This window comes from Paramisgurnus dabryanus, chromosome 13 (assembly GCF_030506205.2).
Source record: "Paramisgurnus dabryanus chromosome 13, PD_genome_1.1, whole genome shotgun sequence".
NCBI lineage: Eukaryota > Metazoa > Chordata > Actinopteri > Cypriniformes > Cobitidae > Paramisgurnus > Paramisgurnus dabryanus.
Genome location: NC_133349.1, coordinates 3,090,079 through 3,115,838, shown reverse-complemented (window position 1 = coordinate 3,115,838; position 25,760 = coordinate 3,090,079). Strand labels below are relative to the sequence as shown.

The 25,760-nt window shown below is 36.0% G+C and overlaps 1 long non-coding RNA gene across 3 annotated transcripts in view; it reads right to left on the bottom strand.

The window, feature by feature from the left end:
• The window catches only part of LOC135717732 (uncharacterized), a 32,521-nt gene extending 10,418 nt beyond the window's left edge, over positions 1-22,103 (bottom strand). The window contains exons 1-4 of one of the 3 annotated variants that reach the window (XR_010520359.1): positions 21,945-21,976; positions 9,331-9,386; positions 3,900-3,934; positions 3,548-3,656 (exon numbers count right to left, since the gene is read on the bottom strand). This is a non-coding gene — a long non-coding RNA (uncharacterized lncRNA). Of the gene's footprint in view, positions 1-3,547; positions 3,657-3,899; positions 3,935-9,330; positions 9,387-21,944 lie in introns of all 3 variants that reach the window. The other 2 variants (XR_010520360.1, XR_010520361.2) reach the window with 2 other exon arrangements.
• Positions 22,104-25,760: the final 3,657 nt, after the last annotated feature.

The window sequence follows — 25,760 nt, the reverse complement described above, 5'->3', positions numbered from 1 at the left end:
GAATTCAGGATATGGGATGCAGGTGACATCTCTCACAAGGTTGGAGGTGAGATAAAACGTTAACAATCAAAACCAAATTTGCTTCTGATATTGACTGCACGTGGTTTCAGAAAAGCTCATCTCCGCCATACGGCTTATATAATTGGTAGGAAAAACCCACACGGCCGTGAAGGGGAGGGGCCCCGAAACCACAAAAGCTGCAAAATTTAAAGTAAGGTCAAACGTTTCCTCTCACACCTTGATTCTTTTAAACGTCTGCTTCAAATAAAAACTGGGAAACACCTTTGCACAGAAATACCCCGCATTATCACGTCACGCAGCTTAACATCTCCTCCTTGGGTTAACCGAACAAAACCGAACTTTGTGTATTTATAACTCGCTAATTTGAATACGTAATGCGATTCAATCTCTGAATTTAATCAAAAGCCTGTCAACGACTTTTGAGTGAGACTTTGCAGTAAATATGTATTCACTGTGAACAAATAGGGGGTCACAGTTTTTGCATCTCACACGACTTTCACTTTTAGCGTGCTAATGTCTGAGCATGCTAATCACTTTTCTGCCATACCTTTCCATTCTCACAATAAATCTGTCAAACGGGAAGGCACAAAACAACACAAAGGCACCAGGAGCAAATGCTGCAGGAGTTTTACCTGGCTTATTGTGGAAAGACCAGCGATGATTTGCTTCAAGTAAGCCGTAGGAGTTTTGAAACAAAAAGTGCCACAACAAAGAGAGAAAACACGAGGTCCTGGTAAATACGGTGAGTAACGGTGAGTAAAACCAAAAGTGTGCATTCATTGTAGTGGTGTGAAGATTCACAATGACATTTAGAGTATTTCCCTAATTACTGTAAAACTGATTTCTGAATCTGTCGTGAGTTTCGTGCCGTGGGAATACTGTACAGAGACGATTTCTCTTTCTTTCTCTCTGAATGAATTTTTGTGCAATTTAAGTGCAATTTAACTAAAACTTTATAAATAATCTTTAAGTCCTATATGCACAGATAACGTGATGTTTATGTAGCGCATATATTTCTAATATATTTATAAAGATAACCCACGGTCGATCTAAAAAGCATTAATAAATTGTTCCCATGGAGAACGCAGAAATTGTATTAAAGAAATCGCTAAAAGAAAATTACATTTCAACCCAATGCACTGACCTAAACCATAAAACAAAGAAAAATCCACCCACATTCAATTACAACTCATGATTGACAGGCAGCACACGAGATCTGGAGTTAAGAGCAATAAAAACATACACTTTTTAATTAGTGTGGAATAAACACGTCGATGTCTCCGACTAGAAGCCATCGATTAACTCGATGGATGTAAAGAACAAACTTAACTTGTAACAGGTAAAATGTTTTTTTTTTTTTAAAGGTTACTAAAGACTTTCATCGTACTATCAAACAAATCTAACAGGTGAATGTGTAAAGCGTTAAGCTTGCAACATCAAGGCCTAAAGTTCCCAAATATTGCACGCGGTCACAACATAAATTTGCTGTGCAACTTTTTATGATATTCGTTTTGTTCCCTTGATGAAATAATGACAGCTAATACAAACATCATCTCAACAATTCCTCAAGGAATACAGTAACATACAAATTCATCCCTTTATCTTGAAAGTCTAATGAGAAAATAACAAGCACGAGAGACGCAAGGGGACTAATGTAAAGTTGTGATTGTGTAGTCGAAATGCATTTAAAAATAAACAATCCCTACGTGAGATAAACACGGCGTACAGTCCTGCTAATTTGACTTCAATTAAACAGCGAGCTATAAATGATCAAATGTTCACATGCAAGACGATGCAGGGTCCCAAACCATCAGGACCAGAGGAACGTCGGTCCCCGGGGAGGACAGCGGTATCTGATCCTCATAAGTGACAGCTGATGGCTTCAGAAAGATAATTAACTTTTCAATTAGAGGTGCATGTGAGATTACAATTGTATCTACTTCAACAACTAAGTATAGACTGAAGGAGATGCAGATGCATTATTACTGAAAACAAACGGCGTGCTTTCCAAACAGATGTCCTTATCTCTCATGTCTTTGTGTGACGGCTACATCAAAAAGCATTGGGAATAGGTCCTAAAATAATCATGACAACAAAACAGGGAGAAACACAAATCTGTGTTCTTTCATTGTAAATAACAGCACTTAAAATAAATAAATACTAAAGTTTGAATACATAAATAAGGATACTGAGCAAAACCTTTGTTAGCTGTCCAAACATGCATGCGTGTTTGCTTAAAGAGATATACTGCCCACTGAATCTGATAGATTCAATTAGTGAGAGTCGATTAATTTTGTGCTAATATGACGGCACATCCGGTGTTTTTAATTGAGCTGCGGTTCAAAGAGGAGACTGAGGCGGTGTCTGCTCATTAAACTCGTCGGGCTTTACACCTGCGCTTCATCCAGACTCTGGAAACATGGATCATAATTATACACCAAGATACTATAGAATCATTTATGTTAATGCAATCACAATAAATGTTTTAGTGAAGTCCAGAAGGGAAAAAAAAGTGTGGGAAAAAGCTTAAGTAATCGGATGCAAAGGCAAAGCTATACTGCATATTTCCGTCTCCAAATGGTCTCCGTTTGGCCTTGCAACCAACCACGGTACACTGTCATGAGTGGCCAAAAATAACTTGTTGTTTCTATCACGACGAGGTCTGAAATCAAATATCAGCTTTTGAGAAACGAGCCTTCCGTTTATAGTTGCATTTTACATATTGTCTGCAGCTAAAAAGCACCGTATCTGTCTCTCGAAATGTGTCAGGAATTACTACAATTTTCCCTCCGAATCCAAAAACATGCATTAACCCCCTCCTTAGGAACCAGCGTCGTTCTTTTCTGGTGCGAGCTAAATATCGCAGCGAAACACGGCTGTTTGAGGCAGCAACCTGGCAGCCGGGCGAGCGCAGCCCGGTGCGGGAAGAAAGCATCCATGTTATCATGCGCACACATGTGGCCTGTGTAAAGATTAAGCCGTATTCATCTTTCTCTTCTGCCTCAGTCCATCACAGATATGGCACAGATTCAGCCAGGAATGCAGGAGAGGTGCCACGGATTTCACACGCACCCCAAATCGTTGGGACTGGAGACGTTGAGGTGCGGTGCTCCGGCATTGCCTCCCTCCCCCTGGTTGGAATGCCGCGTTTGCGACATCGACGTTCATGTTCTCAATAATAATAATAAATTCCGGAATTCCCTAAATGCTGATTTATTTATCTCTGATTGGGAATATGGGCCTGAAATGTTGTTTCCACTATTTTCTCATTCAAACTTGATTATGGTGAGAACGGGCCTGATGCTTTACTAGCCCTGGATAAAGAAGAGCAGATTTGGGTTTTGGAAGAGGCTTATAGCGTCACAGCCACTTTGGGAACCTCTACATGTTAAGCCCCCTAATAATTCCTGCTGTTCGGTTTAAAAGGAGACACACAAAGGCCAGGCAAAGTGATGAATGCTGAGTATATTGTGTTGGCCGGCCTGTGCGGACAATGAACAAGTCGTACCAACAAAGAAGGTCTTACCAGTGGGAGCGGCTATTAGTTCACGTCATTCTTTCAGTCCTGAAATCCTAACTAGGTGCAAAACCAGGTCCTAACCAAAATAGAGAGTTGTTCCTTGCTCACTTGGTGCCTAGACAAAATATAATGAACAGTAAAGCAGGTTTTTACATAATTTCAACATTTATTATGCTATGTATGTTTTGAGGTAATAAAAATCTTTTTGCTGTTTTTAAGTAACAACACACACACAGTGGTTTATTTTACATGTGTATTGTACAACCTGTAACTAGTGAAATTATGATTTTAAACTTTTTTACTAGTGAAATGACAAGGTATTAAGGTAACATCAAAACTTTGCCCAGACATTACTTACTGACTGAATGGCCAAACATCTTAAATGATGGATGCCTTTATCACAGGAAAGTGCACAAAAGAAAGTAAAACGCACATGATTATCTGCTTTAAGATGATTGCATTATTGTAAAGTATGAATTCCAGGAAACCAAAAAAAAGTTTTACTGAATTCTGCCTAGAACTTTATCCTATAAGATCCCAAATATTGAAAACGTCTGATTTTACCCCAAACGTCAACACCTGAAACAACATGGCAACTGCAAATCCATGTTTTAGTGATTGTATTCCTGCTTCTGCAAATCGCAGTGATCCATTTGATTTTCTTTTTTCTTCACTTTCGGCATTCAAATGATAGCTCTGGTTTTTACTGCCATTCACCAATGTACATGACTTTTGAATTGTACGTCAATCGGGCCGCCATTTTGCATGAGTGAGACTGTCATATAAACACATTAAAGTGAAGTTGAAGTTTCTGGATGCAAAATTTTCCACTTTTTTCAACACAATCTCATGGCAATTTTACTAATTCGTATTAATTTATACCACACTTTACTTTTTTGTATACAATTTGCTTTTATCACTGTGACATTGTGGTTAGGGGTGGGGTTTCATTATTTTTATTTTATGATAATCAAAGGTTTTGTATGATAGGCTTTTGACACTTTGGGGTTAGGGTTTTAGTATTTTAATTTTTGTGGGGTTTCATTATTGTGTTTTTTGGATAATTGTTTGTTTTTGTACGATTTGCTTTCACCCCAGTGATGTTGGGGTTAGGCTTTCATTATTTTTATTTTATGATAATCGTACATTTTTGTACGGTTTGCTTTTTCCCACTGTGACGTTGGGGTTAGGGTTTCATTATTTTTATTTTATGATAATCATACATTTTTGTACGGTTTGCTTTTTCCCACTGTGACGTTATAGGGTTTCATTATTTTATTTTATGATAATCGTAAATTTTTGTACGGTTTGCTTTTTCCCACTGTGACGTTGGGGTTAGGGTTTCATTATTTTATTTTATGATAATCATACATTTTTGTACGGTTTGCTTTTTCCCACTGTGACGTTGGGGTTAGGGTTTCATTATTTTATTTAATGATAATCATACATTTTTGTACGGTTTGCTTTTTCCCACTGTGACGTTATAGGGTTTCATTATTTTATTTTATGATAATCGTAAATTTTTGTACGGTTTGCTTTTTCCCACTGTGACGTTGGGGTTAGGGTTTCATTATTTTATTTTATGATAATCATACATTTTTGTACTGTTTGCTTTTTCCCACTGTGACGTTGGGGTTAGGGCTTCATTATTTTTATTTTATGATAATCGTACATTTTTGTACGGTTTGCTTTTTCCCACTGTGACGTTGGGGTTAGGGTTTCATTATTTTTATTTTATGATAATCGTAAATTTTTGTACGGTTTGCTTTTTCCCACTGTGACGTTGGGGTTAGGGTTTCATTATTTTTATTTTATGATAATCATACATTTTTGTACTGTTTGCTTTTTCCCACTGTGACGTTATAGGGTTTCATTATTTTTATTTTATGATAATCGTAAATTTTTGTACTGTTTGCTTTTTCCCACTGTGACGTTGGGGTTAGGGTTTCATTATTTTTATTTTATGATAATCGTACATTTTTGTACGGTTTGCTTTTTCCCACTGTGACGTTGGGGTTAGGGTTTCATTATTTTGATTTTATGATAATCGTAAATTTTTGTACGGTTTGCTTTTTCCCACTGTGACGTTGGGGTTAGGGTTTCATTATTTTATTTTATGATAATCGTACATTTTTGTACTGTTTGCTTTTTCCCACTGTGACGTTGGGGTTAGGGTTTCATTATTTTTATTTTATGATAATCGTACATTTTTGTACTGTTTGCTTTTTCCCACTGTGACGTTGGGGTTAGGGTTTCATTATTTGTATTTTATGATAATCGTACATTTTTGTACGGTTTGCTTTTTCCCACTGTGACGTTATGGTTAGGGTTTCATTATTTTTATTTTATGATAATCGTAAATTTTTGTACGGTTTGCTTTTTCCCACTGTGACGTTGGGGTTAGGGTTTCATTATTTGTATTTTATGATAATCGTACATTTTTGTACGGTTTGCTTTTTCCCACTGTGACGTTATGGTTAGGGTTTCATTATTTTTATTTTATGATAATCATACATTTTTGTACTGTTTGCTTTTTCCCACTGTGACGTTGGGGTTAGGGTTTCATTATTTTTATTTTATGATAATCGTACATTTTTGTACGGTTTGCTTTTTCCCACTGTGACGTTGGGGTTAGGGTTTCATTATTTTATTTTATGATAATCATACATTTTTGTACTGTTTGCTTTTTCCCACTGTGACGTTGGGGTTAGGGTTTCATTATTTTTATTTTATGATAATCGTACATTTTTGTACTGTTTGCTTTTTCCCACTGTGACGTTGGGGTTAGGGTTTCATTATTTTGATTTTATGATAATCGTAAATTTTTGTACGGTTTGCTTTTTCCCACTGTGACGTTGGGGTTAGGGTTTCATTATTTGTATTTTATGATAATCGTACATTTTTGTACGGTTTGCTTTTTCCCACTGTGACGTTATGGTTAGGGTTTCATTATTTTTATTTTATGATAATCATACATTTTTGTACTGTTTGCTTTTTCCCACTGTGACGTTGGGGTTAGGGTTTCATTATTTTTATTTTATGATAATCGTACATTTTTGTACTGTTTGCTTTTTCCCACTGTGACGTTGGGGTTAGGGTTTCATTATTTTGATTTTATGATAATCGTACATTTTTGTACTGTTTGCTTTTTCCCACTGTGACGTTGGGGTTAGGGTTTCATTATTTTTATTTTATGATAATCGTACATTTTTGTACTGTTTGCTTTTTCCCACTGTGACGTTGGGGTTAGGGTTTCATTATTTTGATTTTATGATAATCGTACATTTTTGTACTGTTTGCTTTTTCCCACTGTGACGTTGGGGTTAGGGTTTCATTATTTTGATTTTATGATAATCGTAAATTTTTGTACGGTTTGCTTTTTCCCACTGTGACGTTGGGGTTAGGGTTTCATTATTTTATTTTATGATAATCGTACATTTTTGTACTGTTTGCTTTTTCCCACTGTGACGTTGGGGTTAGGGTTTCATTATTTTTATTTTATGATAATCGTACATTTTTGTACGGTTTGCTTTTTCCCACTGTGACGTTGGGGTTAGGGTTTCATTATTTTATTTTATGATAATCGTACATTTTTGTACTGTTTGCTTTTTCCCACTGTGACGTTGGGGTTAGGGTTTCATTATTTGTATTTTATGATAATCGTACATTTTTGTACGGTTTGCTTTTTCCCACTGTGACGTTATGGTTAGGGTTTCATTATTTTTATTTTATGATAATCGTAAATTTTTGTACGGTTTGCTTTTTCCCACTGTGACGTTGGGGTTAGGGTTTCATTATTTTATTTTATGATAATCATACATTTTTGTACTGTTTGCTTTTTCCCACTGTGACGTTGGGGTTAGGGTTTCATTATTTTTATTTTATGATAATCGTACATTTTTGTACGGTTTGCTTTTTCCCACTGTGACGTTGGGGTTAGGGTTTCATTATTTTGATTTTATGATAATCGTAAATTTTTGTACGGTTTGCTTTTTCCCACTGTGATGTTGGGGTTAGGGTTTTATTATTTTATTTAATGATAATCGTACATTTTTGTACTGTTTGCTTTTTCCCACTGTGACGTTGGGGTTAGGGTTTCATTATTTTGATTTTATGATAATCGTAAATTTTTGTACGGTTTGCTTTTTCCCACTGTGACGTTGGGGTTAGGGTTTCATTATTTTATTTTATGATAATCGTACATTTTTGTACTGTTTGCTTTTTCCCACTGTGACGTTGGGGTTAGGGTTTCATTATTTTTATTTTATGATAATCGTACATTTTTGTACGGTTTGCTTTTTCCCACTGTGACGTTGGGGTTAGGGTTTCATTATTTTATTTTATGATAATCGTACATTTTTGTACTGTTTGCTTTTTCCCACTGTGACGTTGGGGTTAGGGTTTCATTATTTGTATTTTATGATAATCGTACATTTTTGTACGGTTTGCTTTTTCCCACTGTGACGTTATGGTTAGGGTTTCATTATTTTTATTTTATGATAATCGTAAATTTTTGTACGGTTTGCTTTTTCCCACTGTGACGTTGGGGTTAGGGTTTCATTATTTTATTTTATGATAATCATACATTTTTGTACTGTTTGCTTTTTCCCACTGTGACGTTGGGGTTAGGGTTTCATTATTTTTATTTTATGATAATCGTACATTTTTGTACGGTTTGCTTTTTCCCACTGTGACGTTGGGGTTAGGGTTTCATTATTTTGATTTTATGATAATCGTAAATTTTTGTACGGTTTGCTTTTTCCCACTGTGATGTTGGGGTTAGGGTTTTATTATTTTATTTAATGATAATCGTACATTTTTGTACTGTTTGCTTTTTCCCACTGTGACGTTGGGGTTAGGGTTTCATTATTTTATTTTATGATAATCGTACATTTTTATACAATTTGCTTTTGCCTGCACTGTGACGTTGTGGTTAAAGGTGGGGTTTGATTACATTTTTTTAATTTGTATTTTTTATTATCATACGTTTTTGTGCGATTTGCTTTCACCCCTGTGACGTTGGGGTTAGGATTTTATTGTTTTTATTTTATGATAATCGTACGTTTTTGTACGATTTGCTTTTTTATTATTGTACGTTTTTGTGCGATTTGCTTTCACCCCTGTGATGTTAGGGTTTTATTATTTTTATTTTATGATAATTGTACGCTTTTCTACGATTCTCTTTTTGCCACTGTGACGTTGGGGTTAGAGGTGAGGTTTCATTACTTTTTTTTTTTGATAAACGTACGTTTTTGTACGATTTGCTTTCACCCGTGATGTTGGGGTTTCATTACTTTTATGTTATGATAAACGTACATTTTTTACAATTTACTTTTCTGCTGTGACATTGGGGATAGGAGTGGTGTTTCATTATTGTTTTTTAAAATAATCATAAATTTTTGTACAATTCACTTCAAATCAATTCATACAAATAGGCCAACTCGCCATAGATCAAGGTGGCATTTCTCAGTCGATTTTAATGGCTTTTTATTGTATTTAATTGTTTTTATAAATGTTTTTTCCTATCATTTTTAAACTTAAATATTAAAAACATGTTATAAATATTAACATTCATAATTCATATCATGAGCCAGTCGTGACAATATAATATTGTAATATTCCAAAAATAAATATGTGTGTATGTTTAATCATTAATATTATTTTTTGGAACCACTTCATACATATGAAATATATTTAATATTTGGCTCCATCCAGTAAAAACGCTAAATCCTCAGGTTATGAACGTACCTCAGAGACACTAAAGTTATCATAAAAAATGAAATTTTCACCTGATCTGCATCACGTGATCAAGTTTCACAGCTTTCCACTTCTTGTTCATTTGCACCTAAGTTCATAAATGACAAAAATACACCAGCGCAGCATTGGGAAAAACATACTGTTACCACAAGGCTTTTCACCAGTTACAACGTGAGGTTTGATCAAATTAAGATACGAACACAAACAAGCCAAAGTGTAGATTGCACGGTAAAAATCAACTTCTGAAGTGTAAAGTTTTAAACTGCTCTTAATCAAATAAAGGTATTCGCACCCTGTGAACGCACTGACTGTTGTTTGTATGTGGGAAAGTTGCAGGTGTACAAAACATGTTGTTAGTAATCAAATTTGTGTGCCCAGGCATGAGCAATGCAGTAACCTCTTAGAGTTGTGAAAGTGAAGTGTTGTTTGTGGGCGTTGTGCATTTCGTGGCGTGCATCCGTGAAGGGCTGTTGCTGTGCCACCGCTGCAGTTTTCTGTGTCAGCAGCAACGTTTTACTTTTTTAAAAACCACTGGTGCAGTATATTAACTATAATTTATATTTATCCTCTCTTGTACCACAGCTGACTTCAACAAACCGTTTAACACTCCAGTCTTGCGTGTGGCCCCTTAATAGTTATTACGCTTGAAGGAGCTTTAAAGATTTCAAATCATTTCTTTGGGCAAACACTAATGAATTATGTCACCATAACCGCTATCCAAAAGGGCCGGCGAACCAGCGGTAATTATGGGCCGACAGGAAGTAATTTGTGTATGTGCGTCTGCGTGCACGTGTAACGCCTCGCGTTTAATGTGATCACACTGTGATTTATAAGAAAGATGAACTCATAAGAAGCACTACGACCAGACGCTAATACTTTAAATAACTAAACTGGGGTCGACTATGGGCTTTCAATATTTGGACATTTAAGCTTTAATGTGATGTTAATGTGATATCACAGCTACTGTAAGTGATGTTGATGTCTAAAGAGCAGGACATGTAACTTAAAATTACTGTGATTTTTTTTCCAAAATAAATTCAGTCCATTTATTGTCTGGCCAGTATATATCACTGATTTAAACAAACAACATTTTTCATTTTAATTCACTGGAGATTATTGCTGTACACACAAGAGTACACTGTGAAAAATTATTGTAAGTATGCAGCTGTTTTCCAGTAACTTACTGTAGATTAAAATGTATGTTTTTTACTCACAACAGTTTGTTAGAAGTTAAATGAACATTAAACATTAACAAGTCTTTATCTTTACAGAATAAAACGAAAATAACAGCCTCATGCAAAGCATTCTAGGAACCAGAAATCCTCATCAGCTTTTTTCTGTTTTTTTTTTTTATTCAGATTTTGGCTATTTTAGTTTTTTTTCTGTAAAGACTTGTTTATGTTTAATGCCAGTAATACTGTAATTTCTATAGCAATTGTTTACAGTGTGTATTTCTCTCTACACAACATCAAGTTGATTATGCAAAATATTATTATTTTATATAAACAATCAAAAAAAATGAGTATGAGTATGGTATTATATGGTACAGTATAGTGCTCAATATATAGAAAAATATTACATTTTATGTTAATTGTTTTTAAAATAGATAAGAGCTGGTGAGAATACTACTTCAAAAATTACAAATATTAGTTTGTGTAAACCTGAGGTAAACCTGGTAAAAAGTAGATTTTACTGAAAAACTTTGAGGAAACTGGTTGCCTTGAAAAAACAACACAACAAACTCTTCCAACAAATGAAGTTCATTGCGCTTAATTACACAGATAATATCAATTGTTCTGAGTTCAAAGGTTTTCTTTTTCATTTTTCTTAATTTTATTTTACAAAATTATCTATATGTCAGTCACTGAATAAACTTGAAACACAGAACTGCACTTTGATATGCATTGTCGTTATTCTAGAGAGAAATACAATGCAATATGCTGAACAAGGTCCATGTAAGCCAGTAAACTGAGGGCAGGGAGATTTTAAGACATTTTACACAATACATTCATTTATCATAAATTCTGTGTAATTAAACCTCAGAAAAATAAAACTAATAACCAACAAAACTTTAAAAATAGTACAACAAAACGACAGTGATTACACAAAAATTATAATTTACAACAAAACAACAACAATAATAATATTAAGAACCTTAAACCTTTATTGCCAACTATTTAAGTTAAAGTCCTCATCAGTTCTTTTTCAGTGATCAAGCATAAATAATCAAAATAATTCAGCGCAAAGGATTATGGGCATTCCTCACAACATTTTGTACCGGTCATTTTAAGTTCATTATACTTTATAAATTTTGCATGTTTAAAAGTTAAAAGTTCCCATAACACAGGCTGTTTCTGCTTATTTGATGTTAACATGGAGTACCTAGTATTACATAATCTCTGAAGAGTCTTTAATTTGATCAGATTAATAAAAGAACGATCAGCTCTAGCAATTCTTTCCGATAACATTCTGAAAAATTCGGAGGGAGAAGTCATGGGCTACGGGAGCGAGTCATGCAACACTCTATGTAAAATTACAGAAAAAAAAATTTGTATTACGGAAAATTTCTATAATTTATTGTGCCCATTATTTTACTGTATTTTTCTGGCACCCCAGCTGCCGTAATTATACAGTTTTTTACGGAATTTTTTTTACAGTGAACAACTTATGATTCACTACGTGTCGTTTATATTATATGTACATACGCGCTGATTTCCAACATAACACAGAAATCTTACTTACCGCATGCAACAGAGCTGCACGTATAAAATGAGAATCACGATTCTTTTGCTTAAAATAAAGATCACGATTCTCAAGAACTTTTTTATTTTAAAGATGTAAACAACCCCTGAACATTAGGTTAGCATTAGTTTTTACATGTACAAAGAATTATGTTTCTGAAAGTTTCAGATAAGTGTAGATAATATTTAAATTCAGTTAATGTTAACTGTAGTGATTATGTATACATTTTATTAAAATAAAAAAAATAAAATATACATGTTAAGTAGCCTAAATACAAAACGAATATGTTTTGGTGCAGATTGCTGCCACATGGATTGACATTAACTTTATGGTAATGAGCTATGACGGGGTTCGGCGGAAAGCGGAAACGTTTGGCGGCAACCAATCGGAAGGCGGAAACCTCCGTTTGAGAGGATTCCAGAGGATTTAGAGCGTCAGAGCGCAGAGCAGCCAGAGCGTTTTTTTACGCCCTCGCCGGCACACTTAAATATTCACGCCAACACTTGGGCCAAGTACAGGAAAACTAACGTAAGTGGTCAAGTGCAGCCAATGTTTCCCCCATCCTAAAAACCCGTACGAAAGAGATAAGATCTGGAATAGAATTCTCTTTTTGGTACTAAAACAATGTCAAGCTTCTTGACGGATGTACCTGTGCATTGCTCTGCCTCACTTATTTTCTTTAGTTTCTGTTTCTTTCTGTCTAACTTCTTGGCGAAAGCGTACATAAGCACATCTGGCTTTCGCAATAAATGAGACGTCATTGCGGCCGCTGTTAGTGATTGCGTGTTGTCGCGAATACTGCAGAGACTGCGTCTTTCCTCCTTGAAATGATAATTTCCTGAATCTTAGAAATGCTGGATTTAGATCGTTTGGGGGGGTCGAAATCAAGATCACAATCTTTTACAATTAATCGTGCAGCTCTAGCATGCAATTCATGACCCGGTTGGGACATTTCAACAAAATCCAGCGATAAACAAACTACAATCGGTACACCAACTCTTAAACTGTGCAGTCAAAATGCATGAAATATGGTTAAACCGCTCCTTTAAATGAACAAAAAAAAATTAAGTATGGGTCCAAAACGCAAAATATTGCTGATTGTAACCATTGACTACCATAGTAGGAAAAACAATTCAATGGGTAACGTCAACTGTGTGCTTGTCATATATAACCAAATATCTTCTTCATCATTTATCACAATACATCCATAATATTTGTTTTCCTACTATTGAAGTCAATGGTTACAATTAGCTGTGTACTTATCATCATTTATCAAAATATCTTTTGTGTGCATCAGAAAAAAGAAATTCATACAGGTTTAGGACAACATGAAGGATGAGAAAATGATGACAGAATTTTCATTTTTGGGTGAACTATCACTTTAAGTGATGTTTAATTGATTGTTTAAGTATGCATAATATTGAACTTTTTCTAGGGTCAGTGGCAATTGAAACATATTTCCCCATCTCACATGAGAACTATTTGTCACTATATATATATTCAAGAATTAAAGGTAGTAAATTAAATTGAGTTAATATGGACATTAAAGCTTTAACATGTTTGAGAACACCACCAGGAAAACCATTCAAAGCAGAAAGGCTGCCTCTGCCCTTCTAAACCATGTGAAGGTGGACTAAATTTAATTACAGCCTCTATAAAATCCATTTGGCAAATATATCAAGGTACAACACAAGCCCAGAAATTGCAAACAGGACTGGCAAGAGCTCACAGTAGCTGACGAAGAGTGACAGTAATCCATGTAGAGAAGCAGCAAATTACTGCGTTTATTCCCGACACCATTCCTTATTCTGTGATGCGTTTGTTTTATTTATTTTTAAAAAGAGAGAAAATACATCTGCCGAGTAAAAATTTCAAATAATGCCCGTTTTATGTTTGCGTATAGTTGCACAGGACCAACAGCTGCGAAGCCGTGCCAATAACACAACTGTCAGTCTTTGTGATTTTCACTTATTTGGGTGTGTTTATTCAAAAGAAAAAATGAGAGAGAAAAGAAAGTAAACAAAAGAAAGAAAGATTGTTTTGTTCTCTAGAGCACGTTGTGTTGTTAATTGCCGTTTAGCAGTTGCTTTTTGCCCACGACCCACAATTGAAATCTAGTTCTTTTGGGAGACGTGGACACTTTGCTATAGTTCAACCGTCTGATAGGTGTAAAGTGTTAAAGTGCACCGTTTGCAGCAATGCGATGATGACTCATGAACACGTCACACATCCAACGCATCCATGGGGCATTACATGCACTTCTATTCACACGCATGTGAGCGCTGGAGAGTTAAACGCAAGCATACGTTAGATATTAAGTTGTAGTTTGCTGCATATGTGTGACCTGCGAATTTAACAGTGGTTTGTAATGTTGCAAAGGTTTGCAAAGTGTATTTACTAGGGTTGTCAATCGATTAAAATATTTAATCTAGATTAATCTCATGATTGTCAAGAGTTAACTCATGATTAATCGCACATTTTATGTTCTAAATTTACTTTAACACTTTTCAAGTTTTTAATACTCTAATTAACATGGGTGTGGACAAATATAGATGCTTTATGCAAATGTATGTTTACACCAGCCTGTTTACATTTTCGACAGAATCATCAGCCATTGTTTTGTATATGAATTTTAATTTCAAAAGACCCTTTTCTTTCTGCATTTCTGTTTGCTGCTGCATCAGTTGTGACCCCTGCTGGCAAATTGAGTCGGAATGAGCTAATTTCCAAAAAAATTAATTGACATTCTCTATTAAAATACTTCAAAACAATGCATGATTTGTTGGAATCTGACAAAACATGACAAAAAGAAAAATCTTTTTAAAGTTGACACAGTCAGCAAAGTCCTTTTTGAGAAAAACCCAAAATTACCACAAAAATTACCACATCCATACCTTAAACTCACAGGTCAAACTAATAGATTTGGCACACACGTAGCAAAAATAATATCAATATGTGTTAAACTTTTTTCTTTTATTGTTTGATTGACATTGAGACAGACAGCTTTAATATCTACAGCAATGCAAGGATCTAACTTAATGTTACACATAAGACATTTTCCCTTAACAGTTAACTAAACATTTACTTGAATTACAGAAAATTTTTTATTTTTGTATCACGGAAAATTTCTGTAATTTATTGTGCCCGTTATTTTATGGTATTTTTCCGGCACCCCAGCTGCCAGAATTTTACTGTTTTTTACGGATTTTTTTACAGTGATTATATTTGCGTGAATTCTTGTAATAACAGATATTTGTAATAAAAATAACCGCAATTCTGTTTAGATGTCTATATATCGGGGTCGCGCACTCGCACATTTGTGTGCACGCGCTTCAGATGTGTCAGTCAGCATGAGGAAGATCGTTTTCGAGTCTTGTTGCTCTTAATAACTCTTTAAACATCAATCAGGTGCTGAACTTTATCCCTCTTAATAACTTTTTTAACATCAAGCAAGTCTTACACTTTACTTTCTAATTCCTGCATGTTTTAAAACCGAGACCAAAATCTCAAACGCGTAATTGGATGGATATGCATCTTTGTATTAGATTAAGCATACACCTCTCAGAAAACATACAAATAAAGGTCATTTTAGATGTTCAACAACCATTTAGAGCATTGGATTCGCTAGACGAGGGCTTAAAGGGATAGTTCACCCAAAAATGAAAATAATGTCATTAATGACTCACCCTCATGTCGTTCCAAACTAGTAAGACCTCCATTCATCTTCAGAACACAGTTTAAGATGTTTTAGATTTAGTCCGAGAGCTTGTTGACCCTTCACAGTATGGTATGCTGTCCATGTCCAGAAAGGTAATAAAACATCATCAAAGGAGTCGGTGTGACATCAGTGGGTCAGTAAGAATGTGTTGAAGCATCAAAAATACATTTTGGTCAAAAATATCAAAAAATACGACTTTATTCAGCATTTTCTTCTCTTCCGTATCTGTTGTGAAGCGTCTGCGCGAGACTAAACTCATGTGACTGCAGTGACACGGCTGACGTGTTATCTGGTGCGCCCCAGCTTTTTTTTGTCCGCCTGGGCTTCGTTTACAGTCTGAGGGAGACACATGCTGTAAGTTTGAAAAAAAAAACTTTGCAAACATGTCTGTGTGAGGATAATAAGTCATCCGCGTCACTGCAGTCACGTGACTTTAGTCTCGCGCATGCGCTTCACAACAGACGCGAAAAATAAGACAATGCTGAAGTTGTAATTTTTGTTATTTTTGGACCAAAATGTATTTTCGATGCTTCAACACATTCTAACTGACCCACTGATGTCACATGGACTACTTTGATGATGTTTTTATTATCTTTCTGGACATGGACAGTATACCGTACATAGATTTACAATGAAGGGTCAACAAGCTCTAGGACTAAATCTAAAACATCTTAAACTGTGTTCAGAAGATGAACGGAGGGCTTGCGAGTTTATAACGACATGAGGGTGAGTCATTAATGACATTAGTTTCATTTTTGGGTGAACTATCGCTTAAATGTACTTATTTTTATGAAAATCTCCAACTCATTTAGACAGCACGGGTTACATTTACTGTCTAAGGCTGCGTCTCAATTTATACAACTATGGGCTGGACCAGGGGTCAAACAGAAATTGTGCATTGCGTTAATCACTTGTTCATAAAATTAGTGGCGTTAAAATTAATTTGCATTAACACGTTATTAACACGTTAATTTTGACAGCCCTAGTACTTACTATTCTTGATTATACGAAGCCCAGAACGTGAGTGCTCATATTCATTGTGGGGTCCAAAAGGTTTTACATTTTAAAGTTAAGTTGGTTTTAATTTTTGTATCTGTAGTACTGTAGCACCAAACAAAACTAAAAAAAAAAGTTTTTAGACAGTTTCCATGCAACATTCCAGACCGTAGATGACTCATCTGCTGTATATGTATGCAATTGGTTGAAAAAAGATGTACTCAAGCCGCAACGCTATTCGTTGTTGCTGTGTTGATTTTACACAACATTACATATACATTAACATTTGCATTTGGCAGACACTTTTATCCAAATCGACTTACAATGCGTTACAATCTATACATTTTTATCAGTTTGTGTGTTCCCCAGGTTTGAACCGATGACCTTTTGGGCTGCTAACACAATGCTATTCAACTGAGCTATAGAGGAACTGGCTTGATTGTTCAAACAAACACAACAGCGTACATCTTTTTATGGCTTTCAGGCTACAAACTGCTAGTTGTCTGTGCATTCTGGAGAAAGAGTATATCGTGACTATGAATAAAGTTAAACGCATCTTGATCAACCGTATGCGAAGACACATTAATATACCACATTTTCCATTATGCAACACGACTTCTAAACGCATACAAGATTCATACACCAAAACAAATCTCCCACAAGAGCCGACTCGGTGCAGCGTTTCCCCTTCGGTGATATCACAGCCAGGTGAGGACAGACAATGTGGTTCCTTCACCTTCAGAAACATCACAGCATGGCCTACTTTCTGCGAGCTGTGTCTGTCTGCATCGTCGATGTAATCTTCACACGGGGGCTGCGTTCGAATGACGTTCTGCGAACGCGGAGAGGGGAAGAAGACCACACAGGCGAGCCGGGCTGAACATTTACGCTTCGAGCGCGAGATTACATCGGCCTCACCCACGCTCCTTTAGTGTAAACCTGCATGCCCAAAGTCCCAGCTCCTGCAGCAAGGGGACGCATTAAAGGCGCTTTGGCTGAGATTCAGGTAGCGGCATTATTTTACATCTTGGAAGCCGGGGTGCTATTATTAAACTGCCACGTGCAGGAAGTAGGTACAACACGGGCGAACCTGCGTCGGCCTATATTATCGTACGCAATAGTGATGCCACAAACCCAGTTCGAGTTCCTGCCACGCTCTGCATCTCATGTTGCACTTCACCTCAATAAGCTTGTTGTGTTTTCAAGTCATCTATGAACACCTGACATGAAACAATGACATTCAATGGAGCATTTAAAACAAATTTATTTCTTCAGCAAAGATTTTTACACTTCAATTGAACAATATATGAACAGGACCGGTTGCTGGGTCTCCGATGGCTCACAAATGGCTTGTGAAACCAAACACTCCAGACATGCATTTCAAAACCCGAATTGCACATTCATGACATTTGTCTCAAGAAACTGAAAAAATGATGTTGTTGCTCTGAATGAAAAGCACTTGGAGCCAGTTTTTGGTGCAAATATTTTCGCTGTCTCCTGCACCTGTGCTCAACTTATTGTAGGTCAGATACTTCATTTTTTTCACCATGGAAACTTTTGTAGAAAGGCATTTACAGCCTGATGCATAGAGAAGATACAAAAAACTTAATTCTCTCATTCTTTAAGAAACAATCGAAAGCTTTGAAAAACCAACAGACTGAACTGAAGAACGATTACATCCCCAACTTAAGATCCCTTTACAACCAAACCTGTAAAAAAAAATCTCGATAGATCTTATTCTGCAAACCTCTGTCTGTCTATCTGTCTGTCGGTCCACATTAATGGCCTCTTTATTGAAATCAGACATGAAAGTGGATTGTGGAGGGGGCTGCGTACGAAACATGCCAGATTCGCACCTACGTTCCCTCGGGCACACGCGCTACCCACCGCACCGTGCCTATACCAGATCCTTTATTTTTAAGTGTAAAAAGATTATGTATATAGATTTCAGCACTCCATCACCTCCACACGAGGCAGATGATCAGATATCCGCTTGATCTCGGTGCTCCGGGTGAGTTAAGCCCCTCGAGCGTAGAGTAATAGGTAAGTGGGGTGCAGTGGGCAGCCGGTGCAGCGTGCCATGCACTAATAGGCAAAGCCCAGCGCGGGATTCCTCTAATCAGCCGGGCTGGGAGGGATAAAGACTGATTTTTGCCACGGGGCATTTAGCGTTCCTGAAGAGGCAAAGACTGGGGCTGGTGGGAGGGGGCATTGTGCGCCACGGCTGTGCGTTATAGGATTGAGCTCAAGTTTCCATTGTGCGTCGATTTTTGTTGAGGGATTACGCTCTTTGAGAGAGTTGTGCGGGCAAGAGGACGACGCGGAGGCGGCGGAGCGGAGGAAGGGCGGGTGGGGAGCCAACGTCTTTGTTCGGGAGGAAAAGTGAGGGAATAAACAGGGAGAAAAGAAAAGGCATCGCTCGGTGAGCGAGCATCTGTGTTATAATGTCATTGGGCTGGATGTCAAGCAAGTCATGTAACCAGCATTGTAACAATTCAAAATCAATTTACCTCCCAAGAAGGAGCTGATCTCAACTTGAAAACCCGTCTATGTTAATCACCCTGCAAACTTTGACAGTATTGTTTCTTTTTCCTTTACATCTGTGCTTGGAAAAGAGGACTAGGAGTAAAGTTACAGACTTGACACGAGCTTTCAAAGATATAAGGGTTAATTATTTAGATGTAGCTCAGTGGTAGAGCAATGCATTACATGCACAAAAGGTCATGGGTTTCATTCCCAGGGAACACACATACTGATGATATAGATACAGTATGCAATATAAGTGAAGGTGCTGTGACTGGTTACTATCCCCCCAAAACAATTTTTAAATGGTCCTGCCATGTGACAAATGCACAAATATTTCACATGACCTCTCAATTAATAAGGTATGAAAAATAGTAATGAAAATGTATTTTAAAAGTTGCAATATTTCATGCACCTGCCCATATACACATGCATTAAAAGTGTGCCACACAGACAAGGGCACCCTAATAACAGAATGCAATAGCAATCTGCTCTATGTGTGCGCACCGTCGTACCATCGCACATTTGGCGTCCCAACTTGTTAAAGCGTCGCATTTGCATCGGATAACCAACATATAGCACATCATTTGCATGCCTGAAAGTACACTTGAGTAACCGTAATTACACGTGACACCAATTACTCTGTTACTTTGTATTAAATTATAATGGAAAATTCCACTAGAGAATTGGAGCCTAATTGCATCTTAATTTGCATAATTTTGCATATTAATCACATCTCAGATGAATAATAAATTTCAGCAGATTTTTTAATTTATGCATAGATACAAAAACAAGTACAAAAAAAATAATCCGTTGGGGAAAGAATCAGAAACTATTACTTTAGCATTTGCACCGATTTCACTCATTAACAGTTAGAAACGTGTCATTCATACTATTATTCAGCAGTAACCGCTTCATCAACATATCTCGCTCATAATCCATCTATTTTTTTCCTTAGTGTGAATAAGTGTCTTTGCCTGCCAGGTTTCATGCATCATAAATTATAATATGGCAGAAAATACTAAACCAGCAATGGACAGTGATGAGCAAACAAACCATTTCTCAGTGTCTCAGCTTTTCTATTCTGTCCTTACATTATTTTTTGATTTATTATTTCTAGACTTTGTTAGGCTTTTACCTCTACCAGGGCCAAAATAAAATGGAGAGGACACGTGTCTTCTTCACATTCATGGTATGATCTCATTACAACATAACAGAAATGATAGCAAAAGATTCAACTTCTCTTGTGTTTATATAGACTTGAGATACTTTGTTATGAGTTTCTTTCCCCTAGAAAATCACGGCCTAAAGTTTGGAATCACTCTGGCGGAGCAATTAATCGAAATGGGAGCTGGAAGATTTTTATTATTCTGTTCATTCAGCCCACAGATGTAAAAGCATTTCAGACTGACAGATATAATTACTATAATACATCTTAGAAAGGTTTCCATATCTGAGCGCAAATTCAATAATGATGAGCTGCAATAGCAATTATTTATCAATAAAAATAGTCACAGAATTTGGAGGGGCGGATAAATTGTGCAGGTGTCTGTCATCTTAGTTTTTTCATGTTCAACCCTGAATGAATAATCATCGTTTGGAAAAGAAAACACAGATAGCGGGCAAATACAAAAGCTTATGACCTGTAATCAGTGGAAACAGCAGGATTTTAATGATGTTGTGGTCTGCTGATCGCATTGAAGCTTGTGAAACAATAATGTTGTGCACCTGTGAGGTGTGTTTGGGTTAAGCTGTTAGATTCAGGCAGGGGGACACATTTAAAACTGACTAGCCCACCTGTGTCACTCATTTGCATTAAACAATTCAACATGACAAACTCTTCTAACCTATTAATGGGATATTAGTCAAAAAAATATTTGTTTCAACACTATGAAATGCTGGATTATTTTGAACCCATCGTGGGGTAAAAACCCAGCAACTATGTTATAAATGTACCTATGCTGGATTGGTTAGCCTGTGCATGGTTGGGTCATATAGACATGTTTAAGCCCACAGGTTGGGTTTGATGCTTTTGACCCAATCATGGGTTAAAAATAACCCAGCGTTATTAAGAGTAAAGCATTTTACAACTATTTGTTAATTTTAAAGTGCTAAAACAACATATACTGTAATGTTGGTTTAACATGTCAATTTTACACCTGTGGTAGGACACCTGTGACTTTATTCAGTTAGTTAAATCACCTCAACACCAGCAGGTTATTTTATTGGGGAAAAATGCATGCAACACTTTTGGTGTGAGGTTGATTTTAAATATTTTCCTACACAAAAAAAATAAGTAATACTAAACGTATAATAAACACAATGCCATTAAACTGTTAATTCATAAAATATCAAAAAATGTAAGAGGACAACCTGACCTGACTTTTATGTGAAATCCAAATACTTTTCTCTACTTTAGTATATTTGAGTCCTGTCTGAATAAATGTTTATAACATTCAGCTATTACAAAAATATGATGTGGAAGTTTTATCTTGTACGACAGAATTCAATAAAAGCTTTCTGGGAGTTGAACAAACCAACGCGTTGCAAGAGACGCGTTCGCGTAATTACATTGATTCCGAAGTTAGTAAGTTACAGTCCTGGTACAAACCAGCTTCAGTCTCTCCCAGTAAAACTTATATAGCAGGTAATCATGTGTTGTCTTACCTGCCACTTCCATTGTGATCACTCCTCATGCGTCTTCGCTCATGGGTGTCACGGGGGCGCGCAAAGAAACCACGGGTCTTTGCCTCCATCTACTGGTGATACGGCACAAGCAATAGCCAAAAGCATTATGGGTACAGTCAGTGTGGCTTCATTTCATAAGGATGCAATGTGGATGTGGATGAGATGCCTGTCTGTGTTGCAAGAGTTTTACGATGCTCGTACCATCGTAATGCCATTCCAAAACAAACGAGATGATTCGTGATACAACGATACGCATTTATGGCTTCATGTCGGGAACTCGCATTTCTGGCCTGTTGTTTTATGAGAAATAGTCTGTCTGCAAAGCAGGACACCCCAAACATGGACACATCAGTGCGTGCGTTACGGCGCAGCCTCTCCAAAACGCACAACGCAGCTGCGCAGACAGTCTTCTTTGGCCAGCAATACAGACATAGCAAAAATAGAGACAGTTACGGTAAACCTACAGATCATCATGAAGTGCGCACGGTCCCATCACGTGGATTAAAAATAAGATAATTTTGTTTGAATGAAATTTTACTGGCCTGGAGAGTTTGTCCATTTTTTTCAGATTTTTTTTTAGTCGCACAACGATCAACAATTACTTTGTATTGAATAATACTGGTGCAGTAAATATAATAATAAATTATAGTTGTTATTAAATATAATTGGTGTTAAATATAAAAATATATAGTTTAATTACATTTTATTGAATTTATTTTGTTACATTTTAAATCCTTCACAGCACATCCCCAATGTACTAGCTTACAGTAATTATCACCAACACTAAAGGTTCAGGCCAAATTTCTATAAAGGTTAATCTTTAATAATAATAATAATAATAATAAATTAAGATTCATTCTTTGTGCTTGAGAAAATTGATGACATTGACATTTTTCATCTTTCCACAACTCTTGGCTGTTTGGAAACTGTGATAAAAAAATAAAACTCACACAAAAGGCCCACAAAAGTCATCTTGCTATTTCCCTTGATGACATTATACAGTATTTCTTTGTTCATATTCAATATTTTTACTTCCATATAAATAATATTCCATGTGCTTTGACCAGAGAGGTGAGTCGAGTCATTGCTGTGACTCTGCACCTTTGGGACACTGTGACTAAAATGTACTGCATATTTTTGTGCTGTATTGTGCTGCCATTGCTAAAGAATCAACTTAAAGGTGTTTTTATAGTATCATATTACATAAAACATTATGTTTTATTTATTATCAGATTTCCACAACAATTCTTTCAAAAATATTATCTGAAACCGCTTTTTATAAGAAAACCCATTTTTATTAGAAAAGAGATACAATATTTATGTTATGAGTCCAAACATCAGAAAAATATCAATACTCATGTTTTCTGTTTTAGATGAATGAAACATTTATGTGACAAAAAGAAGACAAAAACAATTTTTGGAGACAACAACATGCGTAGGGATTCTGTGAATTAAAATGAGGGCACAAACTAGAAGCAATAATACCTAACAAATGGAGACGGGACAGCGTTTCAAGGATTATTATTTTTATTTTGTATGCACATTTATGAGGTAGAAACAATGTTATGCACATTTCTGAAATATGCACTTACTTAACTTTGAAAAATAAAAAAAGGCTTTAATAACTTTGCATACTAAAATATTAACATCTGAGATATCAGTATGGTTAAAAACTTTGGGTAAAAACTTTACTTGGTTTACTTTTTTCATGATTAGGTTGACAATTCCCTGGAATTGCCCAGTTGAACAGGCCTCGTATATTTTGATATTTAACAGAATTCCTTTCATTTTCTTCATGTTAAATCCTTTATTTCCTTTGGGTTTCAGTGTTAAATGTGACGGATGCATTTGTGAGATTCACTCTTATACATTTCGATGCTATGATCTAATGTTTCTTTTATGTACATCTACACAGCTTTTCTGACTTAATTGCTACTTGGATCTCACACAGCAGTAGGATTCTTCAAAGAAAAATTTCCCACAATCCCACCATATTTCATCCCAGGGTTAGTTTTCATTTCAAATATGCATAGCTTCTGTATGTTTGCCACCCTAGGGTAAATGTCATATACTGTACCGCTCTTTCAAAGGGTGCAAAACAAAACATAATTAGAAGCCAAACTGTCTTCATTTTCTGACACTTGTAAACTCATTCACCGTGTCACAGAGACGGCACCTTATGACAGATTTTCCTCCCCAGATTCTGGAGAGCGTTTCTGTAAACCACACAGCCATAAGTCTGACTGATAAATGCCGGAGAAGCATCAAATGATCTTAAGTGTAGTTAATGGATTCCTCTCTTATGACAGACATTTATTTTCTGCAGTGCTTTGATGGATATATAGATGCTAATAGGTTCTTTCTCAGCTACTCGTGTCTTTAGCTCGTGTTTCAAAACATCTTTCCATCTGTCACATTAGCATGTTTTACTCAGCTCGGAGAAAAAAAGTGCCGTTTTGAAGTTAACTTAGGAAACTGTCATACTACAGATCCACTAAGATCAAGTCTGTGAGAAGGCAAAACATACTGTTGCATTAGATCAAAGCACATCCCATTAATGCCATTCGAACAAAACATAGACAAAGCACTGAAACGAAATCCTTTAGATCTTCATCTGAATTTTTTGTTCAAAGCTGTGACCACAAATTTCTAATAATATCTAAGTAAATATTAACAACCAGAATCGTTGCTAATAATTTTTATTAAGTTATATTAGTTGAAGGTTTCATTGTGAGTGGACCCTTACCTGCATCTATGGCACTGAAATATACTGGAGTAAAAAATACATCACGTTGTATCACATCATTACAAAACCTGTAACATGAATACATGCTGCGTGTGATAAATGTGTTGAGATTTACATATTTCGCTCATGAAGAACGTCATCAGTGGAAAAACGATGTTGACAAAGTTTACGCATGCTAAATTTACCCAGATTACAGGCCACACTGAACAGCTGGTCTTAAAAATGTACCTTTAATTGTGAACAAAGACTTATACAACAAAAGGTTAATTGTGAGGCTGTATGGTTTGGCGTTAAACCAGTTATAAGGGTCTTTTTTTTTTACAGTTTTTCTGAATTGCTAAAACACTAAACTCCGATCTCTGAATTAAATTCAGGCCTAAACCCATTTGTTAAAACATGCACTCTTTTTGCAAAACTCTAAGCACAAACTTCTCACTAAAACACACATTTTACATTGCAATGCACTTGTTTAATAAATGCTAAACACAGGCAGGCAAAAGTTGAACACAATAACAACACAGTTGTCATTAAGCAATCACAACAACTCAAATTTGTACACAATTTTTTCTTATGGTATTTTTTATAAATTGTATTAATTGGAAACAGTCTGAGAGGCAGATGAAGACCATGGAGGAAGAACAGGACACCAGAGACGATGAAATTGGCAAAATTTGCAGTTGGATTGCTGACTTTTTACAAAATACAAGTAGTAATATTGAAAACTTACTATTACTTGCAGTACTTACACTGAACTAAACTTGTGATTCTCGTGACTCGTGATTTTGCTAAAAGAATCACGGGTTCTGTAAATTTAAGTTGAATATTTGTATTTAAGGTTTTGAGAAAATGAGTGATGGTTTCTAGAAATGTGTTTAAGCAATTCAGAATCTGAATCTTGTAAATCTGAATTTGAACAATTTCTTGAAAGTTGAATAAATAAGCTATCCGTTGATGTATGGTTAGAATAGGATAATATTTGGCTGAGATACAACTATTTGAAACAAAACATCTTCATGGAACATCATCTTAACTTAATATCCTAATGATTT